We start from the raw sequence: 16,215 nt of genomic DNA on the forward strand, positions 1-16,215 counted from the left end.
AGAGGTTCCCCTCAATTTACAGCTACTGCCTGGGCTGGGCTGCCTTCCTCTGCAAAGTTTCCAGGGGCCCGGCCCTACCTCCTGGGCCTGGGAGCCTCACCCTTCGCAGATGAATCTCCTTAGGCTGCCCCTCCTCAGAGAATTTGCCCATAGGCCTGGAACCTTCGCTCCGCCCTAAGCCTGTCTCTGTGCGGCTCTTCCACCCAGAAGCCTCCTAGATCCTGGGACCCTGTTCTGCACCTAATCGCCTGGCTGCGTGGCCCCTCCTCTGAGCAGCCACCTGTGGCCCCGAACAATCGCTCTGAGTCCCAGAGACCCGCCACAGGCCTCTTCCTCCAGACAGCCGCCCAGTATGCCGGTGCGGTCACTAGGAGTCCAAGAAACTCACTTCGTGCCTCCTCCTCCCACCAACCACCCGTAGCCCGGGGCAATCAATCACTCCGAGTCGAAGTGACCCTGCCCGTTCCTCCTCCTTCTCCAGATAACCCCCTGGGTGTTCAGGAGCAGTCCCTCTGAGTGGCTCTGAATCCACGTGACCCGCTGCACGGGTCCTCTGGGCACCGCCCGGAGCTCTGGTGTGGTCCCTCAAGACCAAGCGTCCCACCACGCTTCTCCTCCAGGCAGCCCCCCTGTGTTCAGGAGCTGTCACTTTAAGACCAAACAACTCACCACTCGCCTTCTCCTCTGAGCAGCCGCCTGGAGCGCTAATGCAGTCACTGCGAGTCCAAAGGACCCGCCGCGCTCCTTCTCCTCCTTCTCCTACTCCTCCGGGCAGGCCCCGGGGTTCAGAAGTGGTCAAGGTCCAAACAGCTCGCCACGCAGCCCCTTCTCTGGCAACCGCCTGTAGTTCCCGTATAGTCACCCGAATCCAAGCGGCTGCTCCTCTTCCTCCTCGTCCTCAGGGCAGGCCCCGGGGTTCAGAAGCGTCGTTCTGATTCCAAACAGCTCGCCGCGCGGCTTCTCCTCTGGCAACCGCCTGCAGCTCTGGCGCAGTCTCTCCGAATCCAAGTGCCACGCTCCTCTCCTCCTCCTCAGGGCAGGCCCCGGTGTCCTGAGTCCACACAGTTCTCCCCGCCACTCCTCCCCCGGGCAGCCGCCGGAGCCCCAGCGGCTGCTCCGAGTCCCAGCGCTGTGCCGAGCGGCCTCCTCTATGGCGCTCCAGCGGGGGGAGGGGCGTCTCGCCGGCAGTTCTACTTCACAAAGTTTCCTGCGTTCCGGGACCCCCGTCCCATCCGGGATGCCCCCCCAGGGGGTGAGAGTCACCCGGCTACTTTGAGTTGGTCCCAAGCGTCTCAATATCTCCTCTCTTGAATCCTGAGTTCTGGAGCAACACGTAATGCAGCCACCCTCTAGGCCGCCATCTTGAAAACCCCCCTTAATTCATTTTTAAAAAAATTTTTTTTATTGTAAACAAATGGGATACATGTTGTTTCTCTGTTTGTACATGGCGTAAAGGCATACCATTTGTGTAATCATAAATTTACATAGAGTAATGTTGTTTGATTCATTCTGTTATTTTTTCCCTTCCCCCCACCCCTCCCACCACTCTTTACCCTCTATACAGTACTTCTTTCCTCCATACTTGCCCCCCTCCCTAATCCTAACTCTAACCCTAACACTAACCCTTCCCTCCACCCCATTATGTGTCATCCTCCACTTATTAGCGATATCATTCATCCTTTGGCTTTTTGAGATTGGCTTATCTCACTTAGCATGATATTCTCCAGTTTCATCCATTTGCCTGCAAATGCCATAATTTTATCATTCTTTATGGTAGAGTAATATTCCATTGTATATATATATACCACAGTTTCTTTATCCACTCATCAATTGAAGGGCATCTAGGTTGGTTCCACAGTCTGGCTATTGTGAATTGAGCAGTTATGAACATTGATGTGGCTGTATCTCTGTAGTATGCTGATTTTAAGTCCTTTGGGTATAGGCGAAGGAGTGGGATAGCTGGGTCAAATGGAGGGTCCATTCCAAGTTTTCTGAGGAATCTCCACACTGCTTTCCAGAGTGGCTGCACTAATTTGCAGCCCCACCAGCAATGTATGAGTGTACCTTTCTCCACACATCCTCGCCAACACCTGTTGTTGCTCGTATTCTTTTTTTTTTTTAAATTTTATTGTAAACAAATGGGATACATGTTGCCTCTCTGTTTGTACATGGCGCAAAGGCATACCATTTGTGTAATCATAAATCCACATATAGTAATGTTGTTTGATTCATTCTGTTATTTTTTTCCCCTTCCCCCCACCCCTCCCACCCCTCTTTACCCTCTATACAGTACTTTCTTCCTCCATACTTGCCCCCCTCCCTAACCCTAACTCTAACCCTAACACTAACCCTTCCCTCCCCCCCATTATGTGTCATCCTCCACTTATTAGCGATATCATTCGTCCCTTGTCTTTTTGAGATTGGCTTATCTCACTTAGCATGATATCCTCCAATTTCATCCATTTGCCTGCAAATGCCATAATTTTGTCATTCTTTATGGCTGAGTAATATTCCATTGTGTATATATACCACAGTTTCTTTATCCACTCATCAATTGAAGGGCATCTAGGTTGGTTCCATAGTCTGGCTATTGTGAATTGAGCAGCTATGAACATTGATGTGGCTGTATCTCTGTAGTATGCTGATTTTAGATCCTTTGGGTATAGGCCAAGGAGTGGGATAGCTGGGTCAAATGGAGGGTCCATTCCAAGTTTTCTAAGGAATCTCCACACTGCTTTCCAGAGTGGCTGCACTAATTTGCAGCCCCACCAGCAATGTATGAGTGTACCTTTCTCCCCACATCCTCGCCAACACCTGTTGCTTGTATTTTTGATAATCGTCATTCTAATTGGGGTGAGATGGAATCTTAGGGTGGTTTTGATTTGCATTTCTCTTATTACTAGAGATGTTGAACATTTTTTCATATGTTTATTGATTGCTTGTACATCTTCTTCTGTGACGTGTCTGTTCATTTCCTTAGCCCATTTGTCGATTGGATTATTTGTATTCTTGGTGTAGAGTTTTTTGAGTTCTTTATAGATTCTGGAGATTAGTGCTCTATCTGAAGTATGATTGGCAAAGATATTCTCCCACTCTGTAGGCTCTTTCTTCACATTACTGATAGTTTCCTTTGCCGAGAGAAAGCTTTTTAGTTTGAATCTATCCCAGTTATTGATTCTTGCTTTTATTTCTTGTGCTATGGGAGTCCTGTTGAGGAAGTCTGGTCCTAGGCCGACATGTTGAAGATCGGGACCTACTTTTTCTTCTATAATCTGCAGAGTCTCTGGTCTGATTCCAAGGTCCTTAATCCATTTTGAGTTGAGTTTTGTGCAGGGTGAGAGATATGGGTTTAGTTTCATTCTGTTGCATATGGATTTCCAATTCTCCCAGCACCATTTGTTGAAGAGGCTATCTTTTCTCCATTGCATATTTTTGGCGCCTTTGTCTAGTATTAGAAAGTTGTATTTATTTGGGTTTGTGTCCGTGTCCTCTATTCTGTACCATTGATCTACCTGTCTATTTTGGTACCAGTACCATGCCGTCTTTGTTACTATTGCTTTGTAATAAAGTTGAAGTTCGGGTATTGCGATACCCCCTGCTTCATTTTTCCTGCGAAGGATTGCTTTAGCTATTCTGGGTTTCTTATTCTTCCAGATGAATTTCATGATTGCTTGCTCTATTTCTGTAAGGTACGTCATTGGGATTTTAATTGGGATTGCATTGAATCTGTATAGCACTTTTGGTAGTATGACCATTTTGACAATATTAATTCGGCCTATCCAAGAACATGGGAGATCTTTCCATCTTCTAAGGTTTTCTTTAATTTCTTTCTTTAGTGTTCTGTAGTTCTCATTGTAGAGGTCTTTTACCTCTTTTGTGAGATTGATTGTTGCTCGTATTCTTGATAATCGCCATTCTAATTGGGGTGAGATGGAATCTTAGGGTGGTTTTGATTTGCATTTCTCTTATTACTAGAGATGTTGAACATTTTTCCATATGTTTGCTGATTGCTTGTAGATCTTCTTCTGTGAAGTGTCTATTCATTTCCTTAGCCCATTTGTCGACTGGATTATTTGTATTCTTGGAGTAGAGTTTTTTGAGTTCTTTATAGATTCTGGAGATTAGTGCTCTATCTGAAGTATGATTGGCAAAGATATTCTCCCACTCTGTAGGCTCTTTCTTCACATTACTGATAGTTTCCTTTGCTGAGAGAAAGCTTTTTAGTTTGAATCTATCCCAGTTATTGATTCTAGCTTTTATTTCTTGTGCTATGGGAGTCCTGTTAAGGAAGTCTGATCCTAGACCAACAAGGTGAAGATTTGGACCTACTTTTTCTTCTATAATCTGCAGGGTCTCTGGTCTGATTCCGAGGTCCTTAATCCATTTTGAGTTTAGTTTCGTGCATGGTGAGAGATAAGGGTTTAGTTTCATTCTGTTGCATATGGATTTCCAATTCTCCCAGCACCATTTGTTGAAGAGGCTATCTTTTCTCCATTGCATATTTTTGGCACCTTTGTCTAGTATGAGAAAATTGTATTTATTTGGGTTTGTGTCTGTGTCCTCTATTCTGTACCATTGATCTACCTTTCTATTTTGGTACCAATACCATGCCGTTTTTGTTACTATTGCTTTGTATTATAGTTCAAGATTTGGTATTGCGATACCCCCTGCTTTGCTCTTTCTGCTAAGGATTGCTTTAGCTATTCTGGGTTTCTTATTCTTCCAGATGAATTTCATAATTGCTTGCTCTATTTCTGTAAGGTACATCATTGGGATTTTAATTGGAATTGCATTGAATCTGTATAGCACTTTTGGTAGTATGGCCATTTTGACAATATTAATTCTTCCTATCCAAGAACATGGAAGATCTTTCCATCTTCTAAGGTGTTCTTTAATTTCTTTCTTTAGTGTTGTATAGTTCTCATTATAGAGGTCTTTCACCTCTTTTGTGAGATTGATTCCCAAGTATTTTATTTTTTTCGAGGCTATTGTGAATGGGGTAGTTTTCCTAATTTCTCTTTCTGAAGATTCAATACTTATGTATAGAAATGCGTTGGATTTATGGGCATTGATTTTGTAACCTGCTACTTTACTGAATTCACTTATGAGTTCTAAGAGTTTTCTGGTGGAATTTCCAGGTTCCAGGTTCCTCTAAATATATAATCATGTCATCAGCAAACAGGGATAGTTTGAGTTCTTCTTTTCCAATTCGTATCCCTTTAATTTCTTTGGTTTGTCTAATTGCTCTGGCCAGAGTCTCAAGAACGATGTTGAATAGAAGTGGTGAAAGAGGGCATCCCTGCCTTGTTCCAGTTTTTAGGGGGAATGCTTTCAGTTTTTCACCATTTAGAATGATATTAGCCATGGGCATAGCATAAATGGCCTTTACAATGTTAAGGAATGTTCCCACTATCCCTATTTTTTCTAGTGCTTTGAGCATGAAGGGGTGCTGTATTTTATCAAATGCTTTTTCTGCATCTATTGAAATAATCATGTGATTCTTGACATTATTATTATTATTATTAATATGGTGAATTACATTTATTGATTTCCTGATGTTGAACCAACCTTGCATCCCTGAGATGAAACCCACTTGATCATGGTGCACTATCTTTTTAATATGTTTTTGTATGCGATTTGCTAAAATTTTGTTGAGAATTTTTGCGTCGATGTTCATTAAGGATATTGGTCTGAAATTTTCTTTCCTTGATGAGTCTCTGTCTGGTTTAGGTATCAGTGTGATATTGGCTTCATAGAATGAGTTTGGGAGGGTTCCCTCCTCTTCTATTTTATGGAATACTTTGAGAAGTATTGGAATGAGTTCTTCTTTAAAGGTTTTGTAGAACTCGGCTGAGAACCCATCTGGTCCTGAACTTTTCTTTGTTGGTAGGCTTTGATGACTTCTTTTATTTCATTACTTGAAATTGGTCTATTTAAATTGTTTATGTCCTCCTCGTTCAGTTTAGGCAATTCATATGTCTCTAGAAACCTGTTGGTGTCTTCGAAATTTTCTGTTTTGTTGGAGTATAGATTTCCAAAATATCTTCTAATTATTTTTTGTATTTCAATCCTGTCTGTTGTGATATTTCCTTGTTCATTCCGAATTTTAGTGATTTGGGTTTTCTCTCGTCTTCTCTTTGTTAGTGTGGCTAAAGGTTTATCAATTTTGTTTATTTTTTCGAAGAACCAACTATTTATTTTGTCAATTTTTTGTATTGTTTCTTTTGTTTCAATTTCATTGATTTCAGCTCTGAGTTGAACTATTTCCTGTCTTCTACTACTTTTGGTGCTGTTCTGTTCTTCTTTTTCTAAGGTTTTGAGCTGTAGTGTTAGGTTGTTTATTTGTTGAGTTTTACTTCTTTTATTAAATGCGCTCCATGAAATAAATTTCCCTCTAAGTACTGCTTTCATAGTGTCCCAGAGATTTTGATATGATGTTTCTTTGTTCTCATTTACCTCTAAGAATTTTTTAATTTCCTTCCTAATATCTTCTGTTATCCATTCATCATATAATAGCATATTGTTTAATCTCCAGATGTTGGAATAGTTTCTGTGTTTTACTCTTTCATTTATTTCTAACTTCAATCCATTATGATCTGATAGAATACATGGTAGTGTCTCTATCTTCTTGTATTTGCTAACATTAGCTTTGTGGCATAATATATGGTCTATTTTAGAGAAGGATCCATGTGCTGCTGAGAAGAAAGTGTATTCACTCTTGGTTGGATGGAATATTCTATAAATGTCCGTTAAGTCTAAATTATTGATTGTGTTGTTGAGATCTATGGTTTCTTTGTTCAATTTTTGTCTGGAAGATCTGTCCAGTGGTGAGAGCGGCGTGTTAAAATCACCTAGTATTATTGTGTTGTGGTCTATTTGGTTTCTGAAATTGAGAAGGATTTGTTTGACATACATAGATGAGCCACTGTTTGGGGCATAGATGTTTATGATTGTTATATCTTGCTGATTTATGCTTCCCTTAAGCAGTATGAAATGACCTTCTTTATCCCTTCTGACTAACTTTGGCTTGAAGTCCACATTATCGGAAATGAGGATGGATACTCCAGCTTTTTTGCTGAGTCCATGTGCATGGTATGTTTTTCCCCATCCTTTTACCTTTAATCTATGGGTATCTTTTTCTATGAGGTGAGTCTCTTGCAGGCAACATATTGTTGGATCTTTCTTTTTAATCCAGTCTGCCAGTCTATGTCTTTTGATTGATGAATTCAGGCCATTAACGTTCAGGGTTATTATAGAGAAATGATTTGGTTTCCCGGTCATTTGGTTCATTTTTAAAATTTTGTTTATTTATTTGTTTGACACAACTTGTTTCCTCCTTTATTTGACAATTCCTTTAGGATAATTCCTCCCTTTGCTGATTTGCTTCTTTGTTTTTCATCTCTTCCTCATGGAATATTTTGTTGAGAATGTTCTGTAATGCTGGCTTTCTTTTTGTAAATTCTTTTAGCTTTTGTTTATCATGGAAGGATTTTATTTCATCGTCAAATTTGAAGGTAAGTTTTGCTGGGTATAAGATTCTTGGTTGGCATCCATTTTCTTTCAGGGCTTGAAAAATGTTGTTCCAGGACCTTCTAGCTTTTAGGGTCTGGATTGAAAAATCTGCTGATATGCGTATTGGTTTCCCCCTGAATGTAATTTGGTTCTTTTCTCTCACAGCCTTTAAAATTCTGTCTTTATTTTGTATGTTAGGTATTTTCATTATAATGTGCCTTGGTGTGGGTCTGTTGTAATTTTGTGTATTTGGAGTCCTGTAAGCCTCTTGAACTTGATTTTCCATTTCATTCTTCAGATTTGGGAAATTTTCTGATATTATTTCATTGAATAGGTTGTTCATTCCTTTGGCTTGTTTCTCTAGGCCTTCCTCAATCCCAATAATTCTTAAATTTGGCCTTTTCATGATATCCCATAGTTCTTGTAGATTCTGTTCATGATTTCTTACCATCTTCTCTGTTTGTTCAGCTTTGTTTTCAAGGTTAAATATTTTGTCTTCAATGTCTGAGGTTCTGTCTTCCAGGTGTTCTATCCTATTGGATATGCTTTCTATGGAGTTCTTAATTTGGTTTATTGTTTCCTTCATGTCAAGGATTTCTGTTTGGTTTTTTTTCAATATCTCTAACTCTTTATTGAAATGATCTTTTGCTTCCTGTATTTGCTCTTTTAACTGTCGATTGGTGCGATCAATCAATGCTTGCATTTGCTCTTTCATCTCATCATTCAATGCTTGCATTTGCTCTTTTATCTCCTCGTTTGCTTCTCTGATCATTTTAATTATGTACATTCTGAACTCCTTTTCTGTCATTTCTTCTGCCATGCTGTCATTGGGTTTTATTGAGGTAACATCTAGATTTGTTTGCAGCATTTTCTTTCCTTGTTTTCTCATGTTGTTCAGATATCAGTGGACCGCTGAGATATTGCAGATTTCCTCTGTTGATTTACAATGACCCTGAAGATTTCTATATATATCCCCTCTTAGCCTTCAGTAGGCTGAAGTCTTGGAGGAGGTTGATAATGCGGTGCTCCACAAGGAAGCTGCCTCTCTAGGAGTGGTGGCCTTCAGGTGGGGTATATTCCCTGCTAGTGGGCAGAGGTGCCTCCACTTGTTGATCAATGGTCATCCAAAGGGGACCTAGGCTGCGGGCTGAGGCAAGGCCTGTTTGGGCCTGAGTCTCTGGTTTTACCGTCCTTGTGGGAAACCTCACCCAGCAGGGAAGACTCACCCGGTGGGGAGGTCTCGCTGGTCAGTTTCCTCCTAGAGGTTCCCCTCAATTTACAGCTACTGCCTGGGCTGGGCTGCCTTCCTCTGCAAAGTTTCCAGGGGCCCGGCCCTACCTCCTGGGCCTGGGAGCCTCACCCTTCGCAGATGAATCTCCTTAGGCTGCCCCTCCTCAGAGAATTTGCCCATAGGCCTGGAACCTTCGCTCCGCCCTAAGCCTGTCTCTGTGCGGCTCTTCCACCCAGAAGCCTCCTAGATCCTGGGACCCTGTTCTGCACCTAATCGCCTGGCTGCGTGGCCCCTCCTCTGAGCAGCCACCTGTGGCCCCGAACAATCGCTCTGAGTCCCAGAGACCCGCCACAGGCCTCTTCCTCCAGACAGCCGCCCAGTATGCCGGTGCGGTCACTAGGAGTCCAAGAAACTCACTTCGTGCCTCCTCCTCCCACCAACCACCCGTAGCCCGGGGCAATCAATCACTCCGAGTCGAAGTGACCCTGCCCGTTCCTCCTCCTTCTCCAGATAACCCCCTGGGTGTTCAGGAGCAGTCCCTCTGAGTGGCTCTGAATCCACGTGACCCGCTGCACGGGTCCTCTGGGCACCGCCCGGAGCTCTGGTGTGGTCCCTCAAGACCAAGCGTCCCACCACGCTTCTCCTCCAGGCAGCCCCCCTGTGTTCAGGAGCTGTCACTTTAAGACCAAACAACTCACCACTCGCCTTCTCCTCTGAGCAGCCGCCTGGAGCGCTAATGCAGTCACTGCGAGTCCAAAGGACCCGCCGCGCTCCTTCTCCTCCTTCTCCTACTCCTCCGGGCAGGCCCCGGGGTTCAGAAGTGGTCAAGGTCCAAACAGCTCGCCACGCAGCCCCTTCTCTGGCAACCGCCTGTAGTTCCCGTATAGTCACCCGAATCCAAGCGGCTGCTCCTCTTCCTCCTCGTCCTCAGGGCAGGCCCCGGGGTTCAGAAGCGTCGTTCTGATTCCAAACAGCTCGCCGCGCGGCTTCTCCTCTGGCAACCGCCTGCAGCTCTGGCGCAGTCTCTCCGAATCCAAGTGCCACGCTCCTCTCCTCCTCCTCAGGGCAGGCCCCGGTGTCCTGAGTCCACACAGTTCTCCCCGCCACTCCTCCCCCGGGCAGCCGCCGGAGCCCCAGCGGCTGCTCCGAGTCCCAGCGCTGTGCCGAGCGGCCTCCTCTATGGCGCTCCAGCGGGGGGAGGGGCGTCTCGCCGGCAGCTCTACTTCACAAAGTTTCCTGCGTTCCGGGACCACCGTCCCATCCGGGATGCCTTCCCAACGTGTGAGGGTCACCCGGCTGCTTTGAGTTGGTCCCAAGTGTCTCAATATCTCCTCTTTTGAATCCTGAGTCCTGGAGCAACATGAAATGCAGCCACCCTCTAGGCTACCATCTTGAAACCTCCTAAAATGAAGTTTTTAAAATAAGAAATCATGTTAGAAATACCAGGTGTTCAGTAACAGGATCACACTTAAATTGATATCACATGCATAGGATGGAATGCCAAACAGTAAAGTTTTAGGTATAAAATCGGTGAGGTTTTTTAATTTGTTGTATTTAGATATACATGACAGTAGAGTGTATTTTGACATATTATACCTACATGGATCATGACTTCCCATTCCTGTGGCTGTACATGACGTGGAGCTACACTGGTCCTGTATTCATATATGAATGTAGGAAAGTTCTGTCCCATCCATTCTACTGTCTTTCCCATTCCCATCACCCCTCCTCTCCCCTCATTCACCTTTGCCCAATCCAATGAACTTACTATTCCTCCTACTTATTTTGTGTTACCATCTGCACAGCACAGAACATTTAACCTTTGGTTTCTTGGGACTGGCTTATTTAACTTATCATGATAGTCACCAGTTCCATTCATTTACTAGCAAATGCCATAGTTTCATTCTTTATGGCCAGGTAATATTCCAGTGTGTGTGTGTGTGTGTGTGTATGTGTAGAAATATATGTATACATATGTATATATGTGTGTATATACATATATTTATATACATATACACACATACATCACTTTTGCTTTATTCATATATATACAAACACACATATCACATTTGCTTTATTCATTCATCTGTTGGTTCCATAGCTTAGCTATTGTGAATTGAGCTGCTATAAACATTGATGTGGTAACGTCACTGTAGTATGCTGATTTTAAGCCCATTGGGTATATGCTAAAGAGTGGGATAACTGGGTCAAATGATGATTCTATTTCAAGTTTTCAAGAAATCTCCATACTGTTTCCAGAGGGGTTGCATCAATTTGCAGTCCTACAAGCAATGTATGCGTAAACCTTTTTCCCCACATCCTTGCCAACGTTTTTCATTACTGGTATTCATTTTAAGTGCCATTCTGACTGGAGTGAAATGGAATCTCAGTGTAGTTTTAATTTGCATTTCCTTAACTAGAGATGTCGAACATTTTTTCATTATATTTGTTGACCAATTATATTTCTTCCTCTGTGAAGTGCCTGTTCAATTACTTTGCCCATTTATTGATGGGGTTGTTTGTTTGTTTGTTTTGTTTTGTTTTTGTTGTCAAGGTTTTTGAGGTCTTTAAATATTCTGGAGATTAATGCTTTATCTGTGGTGTGGGTGGCAAAGATTGTCCCCCAATCTGTAGGCTCTCTGTTCATGTTCTTGATTGTTTCCTTTGTTGTGAAGAAACTTTAGTTTGCTACCATCCCATGTATTGATTCTTGATTTTACTTCTTGCACTTTGGGAGTCTTGCTTGTTGAGGACTTTGGTTCCTAAGCCAGCATGATGGAGAGTTGGGCCTACTTCTTCTTCTAGCAGGCACAGGGTCTTTGGTTTAATGTCTAGGTCCTTGACCCCTCTTGAGTTGAGTTTTGTGCAGGGTGAGAGATCAGGGTTTAATTTCATTCTACTACATATGAATGTCAAGTGTTCCCAGCCTCATTTTTGAAGAGACTTCTTTTGTCCAACAAACTTTTATGGCGCCTTTGTCTAGTACGAGATTACTATTTACATGGGTTTATCTCTGTGTCTTCTATTCTGTTGAATTGTTTTGGTACCAATACCATGACTTTTTTTGTTACTACAGCTCTGAACTATAATTCAAGGTTTAGTATTGTGATGCCTCCTGCTTCACTTTTCTTGCTTAGGATTACTTTGGCTATTCTGGTCCTCTTATTTTTCCAAATGAATTTCATGGTGGCCTTCTCTATTTTTATGAAGAACATCATTGGAATTTTAATAGGAATTGCATAAAATCTGCACAGGGCTTTTTGTAGCATGGCTATTTTGGCAATATTAATTCTGTTTATCTAAAAACAAGGGAGATCTTTCTATTTTCTAGGGTCTTCTTCAATTTCTTTCTTTAGTATTCTATAGTTTTCATCATAGAGGTCTTTCACCTCTTTTGTTAAATTGATTCCCAAATATTTTATTTTCAGGGTTACTGTGAATGGGATAGTTTTCTTAATTTTTCTTTCAATAGATCCATCACTGATGTATAGGGATGCAATTGATTCTTTAAGAGGAAGAAGAATTGGTGACTTAAGGGGATTAAGATGTTTGGTAATAATAAGTGAGGTCTTAGGCTTTCAAAATACTTTTTTCACGATGACATGTTGCTTTTGGATTTAATTTTCTGGGAAGCAATGTGTATCTGTAGTCACTGGGCCCTGAGCCCCACCTTTGGGCATTGACCTGACAGGTTAATGCTCTCTGGGCTTCAATTTTCCTCATCTAGGACATGTGGCAAAATCCACACATCTTCCCTTCTACAAAATTTCTCGAATTATCATTCTGTGCTTCAGATTAAAAAAATCAGCAAATCTGTGTTAAGTCAGGGGGAAAGTCAGACAGCTCACTGTCAGACTGTTATATACATGGGCAAGGTGCAATGAGGATACAGAGGAGGCAATATGGAGCTCATCTAGGGATGGGGTGGGGTTCGGAGCAGGCAAGGATTCCTTGGGAAAAGTCTGAGCCTGGAGGGTAAGTTGGAATCAAGAAGAAGGATCTGGGGCGTGCCCGGCGGAGACCCCCGCGTGGGGCGGCCGGAAGGGGGCGGTGGGGGGGGGGCATGTGGCTTCGGCCTCCAGTTCCCCCCGGCCTCAAGTGGCGACGGCCGAGAAGCCGGCTGCGGGCGGAAGGGCAACGGTCGCTGAGGAGGTGCGAGCCCCAGCCGGGGCCCCCCGTGCCGGACCATGTACTCGGCCCACAGGCCCCTGATGCCCGCGGCCGGCGCGGCCTCCCCAAATGTGGAACCTCGCTCTGTGGCCGTGTTTCCTTGCCACTCCTTAGTTCCCTTCCTGGCTCCCAGCCAGCCAGACCCCTCTGTGCAGCCGAGTGAGGCCCAGCACCCTGCCAGCCACCCAATGGCCTCCAACCAGAGCAAAGAACCTGCTGAGTCGGCAGCTGTTGCTCATGAGCAACCACCAGGAGGGACAGGGAATGCTGACCCTGGGCGACCCCTGGTGCCACATGCCCTGAGAGCCCAGGGCCTGGACCCCCACATACTTTGGGGGCGGTGGAACCTGGTAAAGGCCCCCCTCCCACCACTGAGGAAGAGGCCCCCGGCCCCCCAGGAGAGCCCCGACTAGATAGTGAGACAGAGAGCGACCATGATGATGCCTTCCTTTCCATCATGTCTCCTGAGATCCAGTTGCCTCTGCCTCCTGGAAAACGTCGGACACAGTCCCTCAGTGCCCTGCCCAAGGAACGAGACTCATCTTCTGAGAAGGATGGACGCAGCCCCAGTAAGCGGGAGAAGGATCACATCCGGCGGCCCATGAATGCCTTCATGATCTTCAGTAAGCGGCACCCCAACCAGGACAACCGGACTGTCAGCAAGATTCTGGGCGAGTGGTGGTACGCCTTGGGGCCCAAAGAGAAGCAGAAGTACCACGACCTGGCCTTCCAGGTGAAGGAGGCCCACTTTAAGGCCCACCCAGATTGAAAGTGATGCAACAAGGACCGAAAGAAGTCCAGCTCGTGTACTGAAAGAACTTCTTTCTGACCCAAACCAACTAAAGATCTGTACAGATGCCATGCATGGAGTTGGGGCCAAATGTAAAGAAGATTCCTTGTGAAGAACTCAGTGCCCCAGCAAATTCAGCAGTCAACTGTGTACCCCTGGAGGATTTCGGAGGCCACCATACTCACCCCAACCTCACCTATGAATCCATCCTGATGGAGACCATGAAGTCTGAAGAGCATGACTTTGGGGCTGCCTCCGATGGAGATGGGAATCAAAATATGATTCTGGGCAAGCATGGGTTCTTTATGAACCCTTCAGAGACTCTTGACTGTCATCACTGCCAACATCTTAAAACATTTCTATATTTCCAGCAGACTGGAGTCTGTGGCTTTGCATGCAGCATTCCCATGAGTGATGCCCTGGACCAGGTGGCTAACACTACAAAGATCACTTTGTACGAGACCCCAACTGGCTGGAAGTTTTTTGGGAATTTGATGGATGCAAGCAAACTGTCCTGTTGTAACGAGGAGAGCTTCGACACAGGTTCCAACGACATTTGTGAGAAAGATGGACTATGGGCTGCTCTTGCCTAGCTCTCCATTCTAGCCACCCTCACACAGGATATGGAAGACATTCTCAAAGATCATTGGTAAAAGTATGGCCAGAACTTCTTTACCAAGTATGATTATGAAGAGGTGGAAGCAGAGGGCACAAACAAGATGATGAGCAACCTGGAGACCCTGATGTTTGACTGCTCCTTTGTGGGGAAGCAGTTCTCGGTGAGTAACAAAGTCTACACCATGGAGAAAGATGATAACTGAAGACAGTGACCCCGTGGATGGAAGCATTTCAGGAAATCAGGGCTTGTGGCTCATTTTTGCAGACGGTTCTTGCATCGTCTTACAACTAAGTGTCACTGGGAGTTCAGGGGCCACCACTCAACTATACATCAACAGCTATGAGAAGGATGTCGCCCAAATCAATCAGGACCCCCAGTTCATGTTGGCTACCTTTATTTCTATTGCTCTAAAGGTGTTCCAGCTCCAGAAGAGGATCGGACGCACTTTACCCACCATCATCACCTAGGAAGACCTGCCAGCTGGAGTATGGCCCTTGACCCCAGGACCTATCCATGTCATCTGACTAAAAAGCATGGACAGAAACAAAGCATATCCACCCAGCTTCTTAGGATTTGATTTTTCTACTTAGTGATTGTTGAAAAACAGTGCATTGCAAGGCACTGCCAATTGAGTGACCATGGGAGCTGTGTGAGAGAAGGAAGAGGACCCACAGACTTATGTCCATTCCTTTTCACGCTCTTCTACACTGCTGCTGTGACTAGCTGTCCCCTTAGCATCAAGCACTGTTTACACAACGGTGCAAGGTAGAGGCTGTGTCAGCGAGCAAGGCCAGCCTTCATCCTTAGGATGTGCCCACAAAATGACAGTGGAAGTTCCATTCTCCTTGGTGAATCTTTCCCCAGTTTAATGTTTACGTGTACTCCAACAAAATACAATTTCTGGTGCCTTCTCTCCAATCAGTTTTCCTCTAAGTGAGACATATTTGTCTACAGATTTCTGACTTGTTTTGCATCATGATCCCATTTGCACAAATATTGCGGGATATTAAAGCAGAATAAGCTACAAAATAAAAAATTAAAAGAGCTGGGGGTGTGGCTAAGTGGTTAAGCGCCCTTGGGTTCAATCCCCAGTAAACCCCCCCACAAAAAAAAAAAAAAAAAAAACCAAAAACTGGGCTGGAGTTGTGGCTCAGTGGTAGAGCACTTGCCTAGCATGTGTGAGGCACTGGGTTCGATCCTCAGCACCACATAAAAATAAATGAATAAAGAAAGGTCTATCAACATCTAAAAATATATTAAGAATATCATGCTAAGTGAGATAAGCCAATCTCAAAAAGCCAAAGGACGAATGATATCGCTAATAAGTGGAGGATGACACATAATGGGGGGGAGGGAAGGGTTAGAGTTAGGGTTAGGGAGGGGGGCAAGTATGGAGGAAGGAACTACTGTATAGAGGGTAAAGAGGGGTGGGAGGGGTGGGGGGAAGGGAAAAAATAACAGATTGAATCAAACAACATTGCTCTATGTAAATTTATGATTACACAAATGGTATGCCTTTACGCCATGTACAAACAGAGAAACAACATGTATCCCATTTGTTTACAATAAAAAAAAAATATTAAAAAAAAACTTTTCTATAGTCACCAAAAAAAAAAAAAAAAAAAAAAAAAAAAGAAGAGGGATCTGGAGCCTTCATCAGAGGATGCAGCATGAGTGAGTGTTCCATGCTGGGTGGAGAATTAAGGCCAATATGGCATTAATAAAGTGCCAGGGTCAGCATAGGCCCTGGCTGTCTTGGGAAGACACTGAGCCATGCCATTGGTGACTGATTTAGGACATTCAGGAGGAGACCAGGTTAAGGCTCAGATGCCTTTGGGACACTCAGGTGACCATGACTGCTGCAACTCGGATGCCTAGTCTTTGGCCCAGTGC

At 44.2% G+C, this 16,215-nt stretch overlaps 1 pseudogene across 1 annotated transcript; it reads left to right on the plus strand.

Annotated features, from left to right (window-relative positions):
- Positions 1 to 13,370: 13,370 nt before the first annotated feature.
- LOC306660294 (phosphoglucomutase-1-like) lies at positions 13,371 to 15,557 on the plus strand (annotated as a pseudogene). The gene is made up of 2 exons: positions 13,371 to 13,646; positions 13,678 to 15,557. The product of its transcript is annotated as a phosphoglucomutase-1-like (transcript).
- Positions 15,558 to 16,215: the final 658 nt, after the last annotated feature.

The sequence above is a fragment of the Sciurus vulgaris genome (assembly GCF_902686455.1).
Source record: "Sciurus vulgaris genome assembly, chromosome: 4".
In the NCBI taxonomy this organism is placed as follows: Eukaryota; Metazoa; Chordata; class Mammalia; order Rodentia; family Sciuridae; genus Sciurus; species Sciurus vulgaris.